This window comes from Mustela erminea, chromosome 14 (assembly GCF_009829155.1).
Source record: "Mustela erminea isolate mMusErm1 chromosome 14, mMusErm1.Pri, whole genome shotgun sequence".
Classification (NCBI taxonomy): Eukaryota; Metazoa; Chordata; class Mammalia; order Carnivora; family Mustelidae; genus Mustela; species Mustela erminea.
Window position 1 is genome coordinate 48,719,488 of NC_045627.1, and position 12,080 is coordinate 48,731,567.

Here is a 12,080-nt window from a genome sequence, read left to right on the forward strand (position 1 = left end):
AGTCCTCGATTCTGATCCTGGTCTTCTAAACAAGTCCAGCTAGGTTTGTCAGAACACAAATAACTCAGTAAACCAGAGCCTAGGCTTTCTGTGCCTTCATTCCGTGAAGGATGGGCTCTGGACATAGCCAGACTTAGTCATACTAATTGGCATGAGCTAGATAAGCTCTGTCTCAAAAGCATCTTCTGACATAAAGTAACCTCTTTGTTTGTTTGTTTTTCAAAATTTTAAACCATATTGTTTGGATAACTATTGAGTCCTGTACCTTCACAATCCATAGTTTGATCTTTACCTAATCCCGCATGTCTCTTAAACCACAATTCAACCCAACCCTTTGACATCTCATAAATGAATTTATGTAATGTTCCTCTGACTTGACAGCTTATCCCAAACATGTCCTCCCTGTTATTACAATGCTTGCAAGCAAATCCTGAAACAATTTCTTCTATGGGTTCTTGCTAAACTGGTCGAGATAAGCATGAAAACTTACCTGTTTTTAGGTCTGCAAATTTAGCTCAATCTTTCATTATTTATTTATCAGTATGGCCCTGTATTTTGCATACTCTGCAAGATTTGAGCCTACTGACAAGATACTTGCTACTTGAATATATTGGATCTAACTTCAGCCTGTCTGTCTATCTATCTATCATTTCTCTTCCTCTTTTATTCATATGTTAACATATTTACATTTACTCTAGTTTACTTTATTACAAGGCTACTATAACTCTTGGCCTCTAGCCTATCAGGTGGAAGGGGTCATATCCAAAACTTGCTTCTTATAAATGCTCAAAGTCAAATCTGCTGCATCAGAGCCAGAGGAATACTCGGTGGGAATGACTCCATCAATATCCTCAGGACACTGGCTCCTAGCAACATTGCTTAAACATTTTGCATTAACTTGGCTTTAAGTGTTCCAGCTTTCTTTGCCCAGGAGAGCTAATGAAAGAGAAACATTAAAATGAAGGCAAATAATTGTAGAGAAAAGTTATGTCATATACTTAACAGACAATACATGAGACTGTAGCTTCATCTTCCTTTTGTAACACATTTATTATGATCAGAACACAACCTTTTTCTGGATGTCATTTTCAGCTGAAGTGTCACAGCATGAAAGAGTCTCAAAATTACATCTGTTTCCCGTTCTTAGCTCATTACAAGGCAGGAGAAACAGAAGGGTGAGGGATCCTATGGCTGCGATTTATACATGAAGAGCAGAGGTGGTGTTAGGTCCCTAGACCAACGCTTAAATCTAAGATTACCTGGAAACTAACCAGGAGAAGACGAAGAAAAAAATTAAAACCCAAACAGCCTATTTTATAAATACAGCCAGTGTCAAATAAACTCTCAAAGATTTCTCTAGAAATGTTGTTGAAATTCGACGCAAACCTTTATTTATTTATAGCTTTGATTGTCATTGAGGCCAAGGTGAAAAGAAGCAGAAAGGCAAACACCCCACATGGTATCTGTATTTGAGACTACTGAGAGGCAGGTTACCTAATGAAGTTTAGGTGTCCAGGAGAAAATCCCCTTTGAGCCACTTCAGATCTTGGGAGGTGCCAATCTTCCTGGGCCCTGACGTTGAAGTCTTCTGAGTATGTATCTAGCTCTAGTTGGCAGGAGAAAGCAGCAAATGACATTTTGGAGACTGGCCTAATCTGACGAACAATTAAATCACATTCCTCTGAAATTTGCCTTTCCAAATATTGTCTATGCTCAAGTCAAGATGAATAGTCAAATTGTGAAAAGGTATTGGTTTAAAAATGAAATGACCTCTAACATGATTTGAAGCAATCCCTCTGTACACTGAGTTGCATTTCTAGAATTCATATGTCACCTGAAAACTCTTTTCCCTCTAAACCACCAGCTCTCATATTCTCCCACTCTACTTCCTACCTGGCTTTCCATTTATTGACTCGCCAGAATTAGTCATGCATTTTGGTTCTATTTTTACTTCAAGGTTAACCAAGTTAATATGTATGCAATTGTGGCTTACTTGTAGTTCTTTTCAGTTTGGTAAGTCAGAGGCAAATGCAGAAGCAAAGAGCTGAGAGGACTCCTAAGGAGACAGCAAGTTTACTGCAACCTCAAAATAAGGAGACTTTCCTTTCACTGGGGAGTGAGACTGGTTCCTATGAAAATGTCAAATCTGATGGAATCAGATTCATGAAGGAACTAAAATTAAAATGCTTCAAATTGAGGGTACCTGGGTGGCTTAGTTGGTTAAGGATCTGCCTTTGGCTCAGGTCATGATTCTAGGCTCCTGGGATCAAGCCCCACATTGGCTCCCTGCTCAACAGGGAGCCTGCGTCTTCCTCTCTCTCTCTCAAATAAAGAAATAAATTTTTTAAAAATGCTTCAAATTTTACTTTTAAAGAAGTGGAACATCTAAGGGAGAGATGTGTACAATCCTCAGTAAAGAATGGTTGTTCAATGGTGTGTGTGAGGGGAATGCGTGGGAGGACTATCACAGCTTAGCTAAAACTCCAATGACAAGATCCATTGAGCCAACACATAAGAAGGGAAGGCAACCCAGGAAGGAGACTGAGGAGTTAGAACTTGGGTTCAATAGCCACTCATCCAAATATATATATATATACATCTATGTATATATACATACACCCATATATGTATATATCTCCACATATATATGTACTAGAGTAATATTAGTAATACTAGTATTACCTAGAATATCACTAAAAGAAACTGAACAGAATATACACTCAAACCCACTACAGACAAATCACAATAGAACTCTAAAAATGTTCAGGTGACCACAGGAGAAAACAGACATAAAAAGTAGAGACAATATAAAACAAAAATAAAATAGTAGACTTAAGTTCCAATAAAGCAATAATTACATTAAATGCAAATTATTTGAATACACCAATTAAAATATAATTTTTTACAGTGGATTAAAAACATGACTCAACCATATACTGTCTACAAGAAGCTCACTTCAAATACTGTGATATAGGCAGGTTGAAAATAGGAAGATGGAAAAGGATATATCATACAAACAAATCAAAAGAAAGCAGGAGTGGCTATATTATACCAGATAAAGTACAGTTCAAGGCAAAAAAATATTACCAGAGACTGCGAAGGGTGTTCTAAAATGATGTGCCCTCTTTCTTTCCAACCAGGGCCTGGCAGAATGGCTTCCATAAAGAACCATGAGAGACTATGGACTCTAAAAAACAATCTGAATGGTTTGAATTGATGGGTGGGTGGGAGGTTGGGGTATCAGGTGGTGGGTATTATAGAGGGCATGGATTGCATGGAGCACTGGGTGTGGTGCAAAAATAATGAATACTGTTATGCCAAAAATAAATTAAAAAAAAAGAAGCATGGTGAGAAGGGCCATTCTGCCACCAATGAGGTAGTTAAAAGAGAACACACTGTTAATATTTGCAAGTACATGCATGGGGTGAGTTTCTAGAAGTGTGCCCCTTGAGTTCTCAAAGAGATCTAGAAATTTGTCATGAAGGAGATGGGAACTTCAGATATGTGCATTGATGCCAGGCTGAACAAAGCTGCCTGGGCCAAAGGAATAAGGAACGTTCCATACCATCTCTGTGTGCAGTTGTCCAGGAAAGGTACTGAGGATGAGGATTCACCAAACAAGCCCTGTACACTGGTTACCTATGTTTCTGTCACCACTTTAAAAAATCTACAGACAGCTACTGTGGATCAGAACTAATTGGTGATTGTCAAATAAAGGTATAAAACTGAAAAAAATAAATAAAATAATGTGCCAATATACCAAGAGACATAATAGTCTTAAATATTATACACCAAGCTATAGAATAGCAAATTCTGTGAAGCAAGGTAGAACTGAAAGTAGAAACAAGCAAATCCACAGTTACAGTTGGAGACTTCAGTTTCCTTCTCTCAACAATTGATAAAACAGAATATCAGCAAGGGCTTAGAAGAACTCAATGACATTGTTAACAATAGATCTAACTGACAGTCATTGAACACTACACCCAACAACAACCGATTGTACATTCTTCCAAGAGTTCCTGGAATACATACAAGGTAGAATTGTCATTGGCCAGGGACGCCTGGGTGGCTCAGTTGGTTAAGCAGCTGCCTTCAGCTCAGGTCATGATCCCAGTGTCCTGGGATTGAGTCCCACATCGGGCTCCTTGCTTGGCAGGGAGCCTGCTTCTCCCTCTGCCTCAGCCTGCCTCTCTGTCTGCCTGTGCTTGCTCGCTCTCTCTCCCTCTATCCCTGACAAATAAATAAATAAAATCTTTAAAAAAAAAAAAGAATTGTCATTGGCCATCAAACAAACCTTAGCGAATTGAAAAGAACTGAAATCATACAGAGTGTGCTCCTTGACTACAATAGAATCAAACTAGAAATCAATGTCAGAAAGATAAAGGGAACATTACCAAGTATTTGGAAACTAAAAAACAAACTTTTAAATACTCAATGGATCAAAGAAGACATCTCAAAGAAAATTAAAAAATATATCGAACTATAAAAACAAAAGTACAAAACTTACAAAATACAGATAAAGCAATAATGAGAGTGAACTTTATAACACTGGATGCTCATATAAGAAAATAGGAAATCTCTAATTAATAATTGAAATTCTCATCTCAAGAACCTAGAGTTCTTGAGTAGGAAAATAAACCTAAAGCAAGTAATAAGAAGGAAAAATAGTGTAGAGGGATAAATCAATGAAACTGAAAATAGTAGATAAAACAGAGCTGGTTCTTTGAAAAACTGAATACAATTGACAAACATGTATAAGACTGACAGAGACAGATTGAACAATTGAGAGAAAAAGGACACAAATTACCAATATCAAGGATGAAACGAGGGATATTATTACAGACCATGGAGGTATCAAAAGGATAATAAGGTGTGGTGGGATGAATGGTAGCCTCAAAAATATCATGTCCTCATCCTTGGGATCTGTAAATATTACCTTATTTGGGGAAAAGTTCTTTGCAGATGTGATTAAATTAATGACTGAGAAGGAGAATTATCTTGGATTATCCAGATGGGCTCTAAATGCTGTTGCATGTATTTTATTAAAGAGAGGAGCAGAGGGGGATTGGATACACATAGAAGAGGAGTAGACAATGTGACCACAGGTGGGGAGGGAGTGATGCGGCTTCATGTCAGGGAATGTCATCAGAAGATAGAAGATAAGGAATGGATTGTTCCCTAGAACTGTCAGAACATGGGCCAGGTGAGAATTTATTTTGGTCAAGTGAAACTGGTGTTGAATTAATTTTCTCCAGAAGTATGAAAAAAATCAATCTCTGTTGTTTCAAGCAAACAAGTTTGTGGTCAGTTGCCACAGAGTCATAGAAAACTAACATATACAGGCATACCATGAACAACTTACATGCATTATGTGCTAACTTAAAATGAAATAGACCAATTCTTAGGAAAACACAAATGTCCACATTTCACCCAATATGAAATAGATAATTTGAATAATCTTATGACTATTAAGGGAATTGAATTTTTTTTGAAGTATTTATTTATTTGAGCAGGAGAGAGTGCATGAATAAGCAGGGATGTGGGAAAAACAGAGGGGAAGGGAGAAAGAAGCTGAAGCAGACTCTGCAATCATCACCAAGCCCAGACACCTAATTCAGGGCTTGATCCCATCACCACAATATCATGACCTGAGCTGAAACCAAGAATTTGATGTTTAACTGACTGAGCCACCCAGACACCCCAACGGAATTGAATTTTAAGTTCCCCCAAAAGAAATCTGTAGTGCTAGATATCTTCACTGGAAAATATTTAAAAGATCATTAACACCAATACTACATACTCTATCCCATAAAATAGAAAAAGAAAGAATACTTCCCCATATATTTTATGAAGGTAATATTATTCTGATACCAATACCACATAAAGGCAGTACAAAAGAAGAGAACCCCAAACCAGTATCAGTTGAATAGGAAAATCATAAAGTCAAACTTTCCCCCTAACTGTAATCCAATATTTTATAAAGTGTTGTCCACAGAGCGTGTCCTTCAGAAATTTCTGATATACCCCTGTTCGGGGACCATCAAGGCTCAGAAGTTCTGAGAGTATAGACTCATCATTTGTAAGAAAATCCCCAGATTAAATTTTTTTTTTTGAGATAGAGAGAGACAGAGAGAAAGAGAGAGCTAGCATGGGGTTGGGGAAGAAGGAGAGAAAGAGAGAATCCCAAGCAAGTTCTAAGCCCAGCACAAAGTAGGATGCAGGGCTTGATCTGATGACCCTGAGATCATGACCTGAGCCGATACTAAGAGTTGGATATTCAACCGACTGAGCCACCCCAGTACCCCTCCCCAGATAATTTTTATTCAAACTAAAAGTTAGAGAGGCATTGACATAAATCAATGATGGCAAGCAGTCTATTGGCTAACTAAAGCTTTGCTCTTTGTCTATGGAGTTCCATTCCTGACAAGATTGTAATTAGCTTATTCTTTTGTCCTCACCAACATGTGGAGAATGAGCATAACATGGAGGTTTAAACTTATTATTTCTTTCATAAACACTCTCTCGGTCAATATTATGACCATGAAGAACATCAGACTGGCATCATGAGGTCATGGAATCAAGGAAATTGAGAATCCACATCATTACTGGTTCCCAGGAAAGACTGGCACACGTTGTATATGCTGTTGAGGTCACTGTAGGCCTGGAGAAATGGAAGGAACTGGTAGATCTGGGGGTGCTGGGATGCTAGTGGGAGTGCTGGAGGGCTGAGAGGTGAGTGTACAGTGCTTAGTCATGGGAAGAAGTTAATAACGGCAAAACATGATCAAGCAAGAACTCAGCAAATTCAGACTATTTCTTTGTAGATTTTTTAAAAATTTCTTTTCAGTGTAACAGAATTCATTGTTTTTGTACCACACCCAGTGCTCCATGCAATATGTGCCCTCCTTAATACCCACCACCTGGCTCCCCCAACCTTCCACCAAACCCTCAGATTGTTTTTCAGAGTCCATAGTCTCTCATGGTTCACCTCCCCTTCCAATTTCCCTCAACTCCATTCTCCTCTCCATCTCCCAATGTCCTCCATGTTATTTCTTATGCTCCACAAATAAGTGAAACCATATGATAATTGACTCTCTCTGCTTGACTTATTTCGCTCATCATAATCTCTTCCAGTCCCATCCATGTTGCTACAAAAGTTCGATATTCATCCTTTCTGATGGAAGCATAATACTTTATAGTGTATATGGACTACATCTTCCTTATCCATTCGTCTGTTGAAGGGCATCTTGGTTCTTTCCACAGTTTGATGACCATGACCATTGCTGCTATAAACATTGGGGTATAGATGGCCCTTCTTTTCACTACATCTAAATACCCAGTAGTGCAATTGCAGGGTCATAGGGAAGCTCTATTTTTAATTTCTTGAGTAATCTCCATACTGTTCTCCAAAGTGGCTGCACCAACTTGCATTCCCACCAACAATGTAAGAGGGTTCCCCTTTCTCCACATCCTCTCCAACACACATTGTTTCCTGTCTTGCTAATTTTAGCCATTCTAATTGGCATAAGGTGGTATCTCAATATGTTTTTTTAAATTTTTTTTAATTTTTAAATTTTTTTATTTTTTCATTTTCAGCATAACAGTATTCATTATTTTTGCACCACACCCAGTGCTCCATGCAATCCGTGCCCTCTATAATACCCACCACCTGGTACCCCGACCTCCCACCCCCGGCCCCTTCAAAACCCTCAGATGTGGTTTTAATTTGAATCTCCCTGATGGCTAGTGAGGATGAACATTTTTTCATGTGTCTGATAGCCATTTGTATGTCTTCACTGGAGAAGTGTCTGTTCATATCTTCTGCCCATTTTTTGATATGATGATCTGTTTTGTGTGTGTTGAGTTTGAGAAGTTCTTTATAGATTCTGGATACCAACCTTCTGTCTGTACTGTCATTTGCAAATATCTTCTCCCATTCCGTGGGTTGCCTCTTTGCTCCGTTGACTGTTTCCTTTGCTGTGCAGAAGCTTTTGATTTTGATGAAGTCCCAAAAGTTCATTTTCTCTTTTGTTTCCTTTGCCTTTGGAGACATATCTTGAAAGAAGTTGCTGTGGCTGATATCGAAGAGGTTACTGCCTATGTTCTCCTCTAGGATTCTGATGGATTCCTGTCTCACGTTGAGGTCTTTTCTCCATTTTGAGTTTATCTTTGAGTATGGTGTAAGAGAATGGTTGAGCTTCATTCTTCTACATATAGCTGCCCAGTTTTCCCAGCACCATTTATTGAAGAGACTGTCTTTTTTCCACTGTATGTTTTTTCCTGCTTTGTTGAAGATTATTTGACTATAGAATTGAGGGTCCATATCCGGGCTCTCTACTCTGTTCCACTGGTCTATGTGTCTGTTTTTATGCCAGTACCATGCTGTCTTGGTGACCACAGCTTTGTAGTAAAGCTTGAAATCAGGTAACATGATGCCACCAGTTTTATTTTTGTTTTTCAACCTTTCCTTAGCAATTTGGGGTCTCTTCTGATTCCATACAAATTTTAGGATAATTTGCTCCAGCTGTTTGAAAAATACCAGTGGAATTTTGATCGGAATGGCATTAAAAGTATAGATTGCTCTAGGCAGTATAGACATTTTAACAATATTTATTCTTCCAATCCAAGAGCATGGAATGGTCTTCCATCTTTTTGTGTCTTCTTCAATTTCTTTCATGAGTGTTCTGTAGTTCCTCGAGTACAGATCCTTTACCTCTTTGGTTAGGTTTATTCCCGGGTATTTTATGGTTCTTGGTGCTATAGTAAATGGAATCAATTCTCTAATTTCCCTTTCTGTATTTTCATTGTTAGTGTAGAAGAAAGCCACTGATTTCTGTACATTGACTTTGTATCCTGCCACGTACTGAATTGCTGTATGAGTTCTTGGAGTTTAGGGATGGAGTCTTTTTGGGTTTTCCATATACAGTATCATGTCATCTGCGAAGAGAGAGAGTTTGACTTCTTTATTGCCAATTTGGATACCTTTCATTTCTCTTTGTTGTCTGATTGCTGTTGCTAGGACTTCTAATACTATGTTGAACAAGAGTGGTGAGAATGGGCATCCTTGTAGTGTTCCTGATCTCAATGGGAAGACTGTGAGCTCCTTCCCATTGAGGATGATATTTGATGTGGGTCTTTCATAGTTAGATTTTATGAAGTTCAGGAGTATACTTTGAAGCTGAGATTATTCCCTGCATATTCTCAGATCACAATGCTTTGAAACTGGAGCTCAATCACGAGGAAAAGTTTTGGAGGAACTCAAACACCTGGAATCTAAAGACCACCTTGCTTAAGAAAGCTTGGATCAACCAGGAGATCAAAGAAGAACTTAAACAATTCATGGAAACCAATGAGAATGAAGACACTTTGGTCCAAAACCTATGGGATACAGCAAAGGCGGTCCTAAGGGGGAAGCACATAGCCATCCAAGCCTCCCTCAAAAAAATTGGAAAATCCAGAATACACCAGCTGTCTCTACACCTTAAAGAACTGGAGAATCTACAACCAATTAAACCAACTCCACACATAGGAAGGGAAATAATCAAGATTAGAGCTCAGATCAATGAAGTAGAAACCAGAGATACAGTAGAATGTATCAATGAAACCAGATGCTGGTTTTTTGAAAGAATCAATAAGATCAATAAACCATTGGCCACACTAATTCAAAAGAAAGGAGAGAAAGCTCAAATTAATAAAATTATTAATGAAAAGGGAGAGATCACAACTAACACCAAGGAAGTAAAAACAATCATCAGGAGTTATTATCAACAGTTATATGCCAATAAGTTAAGCAACCTAGATGAAACGGATGCATTCCTGGAAATCTATGAACTCCCAAAATTGAACTAGGAAGAAATTGACAATCTGAATAGACCGATATCTAGTAACAATATTGAAGCAGTGATCAAAAACCTCCCAAAAAACAAGATCCCAGGACGTGGTAGATTCCCTGGGGAATTCTACCAAACTTTCAAAAAAGAAATAACGCCTATTCTCCTGAAGCTGTTTCAAAAAATTGAAGCAGAAGGAAAACTTCCAAACTCTTTTTATGAAGCCAGCATTACCCTGATCCCCAAACCAGGCAAAGACCCCACCAGTAAAGAGAATTTCAGACCATATCCCTGATAAATATGGATGCTAAGATTCTCAACAAGATCCTAGCAAACAGAATCCAACAGCACATTAAAAAGATTATCCACTGTGACCAGGTGGGATTCATCCCTGGTTACAAGGATGGTTCAACATTCACAAATCAATCAGAACAAATCAATAAGAGAAGAGAGAAGAACCACATGGTCCTCTAAATTGATGCAAAAAAAAACATTTGACAAAATCCAGCCTCCGTTCTTGATTAAAACGCTTCAAAGTATAGGGATAGAGGGAACATTCCTGAACTTCATAAAATCTTTGTAGATTTTTTCTTTTTTAAATTTATTTGACAGACAGAGATCACAAGTAGGCAGAGAGGAGGGCAGAGAGAGATGGGGAAGTAGGCTCCCTGCTGAGCAGAGCCTGATGTGGGGCTGGATCCCAGGACCCCAGGATCATGACCTGAGCTGAAGGCAGAGGCTTTAACCCACTGAGCCACCCAGACTCCCCTCTCTGTAAATTATTTTTAAAACCATGTGAATCTTGTCAGGAGAACAGGGATGTGTGTATTGGAAGTACAGAACAGGGTGGCAGGAGTATTGGGCAGAACAAGATAATATGTAAGCAATTCTACCTTGGCTTTACTTGCCCTCAGCAGTTGAGATGGACCCCTCTAGCCATACCAGCTGCGATGGCCCAGCAGGTGGGCCTGTTACCAAAAATACTGCTCACAGACCTCCTGCCCTACAAGGAGTGTTCCAAAGCAATCTGAATTGTCTTAGTTTTAAATTCTAATTATCCCCTGGCGAGAAAGGATCATTAGCTCATTAGTCCGCTCCTTTGCAAGAGTGTGAGACTGAGGTGAGACACAGGTAGATGGATAATAGTAGGAGATTTTAAGCGGATACTCAAAATACCATCACCTGCAATTTTTGTTCTGTTTTTGTTTTTTTTTTTTTTCAAACTGAGGTATAGCTGACATATGACATTGTATGTTTTTGGTATACAACATAGTAATTTGATATATGTATATATTGCAAAATGATTACCTCATAAGTTTAGTTAACATCCATCACCACACATAGTGACAAACATTTTTTTCTTATGATGAGAACTTTGATGATCTACTCTTTTAACAACTTTCCAATATACAATGAAGTATTGTTAACTGTAGCCACCACACCGTACTAACATACCTAGGACTTGTTTATGTTATAACTGGAATTCGTACATTTGACCACCTTCACCCATTTTGCCTTTCAGTCTTCATTGTATTTCATCCATCTTTTAGCCTTCGTTCTTAAGAGAGTTCTAACATGGTCTCAGGAACAGGATGGAGTTCATGAGTCCACAGAGGGGCTTTGGTGGAAGATGGCTCCACTATTCCTCTCTTAATTTTTAGATCAACTCATTCTGCAAATGTTTTTGATTTACTCTTTATCAAGGATATTCTTTGGTCCTAAGAAATGGGCCTGGGAATGCCTCCCTCTCAAGAGGAACCCACAACCAACTTCAAGAAATAACCAGAGTGGGGTTCAGGGAAAAGGGAGCATTAAGCAAGCTCCTTGGAGAGCTTTTTGGCCAGGACATGAACTAGAGGCAGTGAAGGTCATATAGTTCTAGAATCATGATGGTAGAACAGATTGGGCACTTGGAAACAGAGCCCTGGTCAGAGGGCATTTCATGGTGCATATTCTAGGTAGTTACTGAGAGTAGATTCCCTCATGGTGGTCATTTGAGGATTGAGGAATTAGAGGTCTAGACATCCCATTTCTACCTTGAGACACAGCTAATGGGGTCTAAAAAGGAATGCAGGGCAACCTGTATGGAATATACTAAGTAACCACCATGGTTACTTTATCTAAGGTTCCAGCAATTTTCATATAAATGGAGTTCAAAGCCTCAGAGCAGCAATAACAACATATTGGAGGCTAATGCAGAGATGGGGAATGTTACTTCAGTGAAGCATCAGCATATTCATATTTTCTCAG

General features: G+C 38.7%; 1 pseudogene; it reads left to right on the forward strand.

Annotated features, from left to right (window-relative positions):
* Positions 1-4,102, forward strand: part of LOC116572816 — a 29,147-nt pseudogene extending 25,045 nt beyond the window's left edge.
* The last annotated feature ends 7,978 nt before the right edge of the window (positions 4,103-12,080 follow it).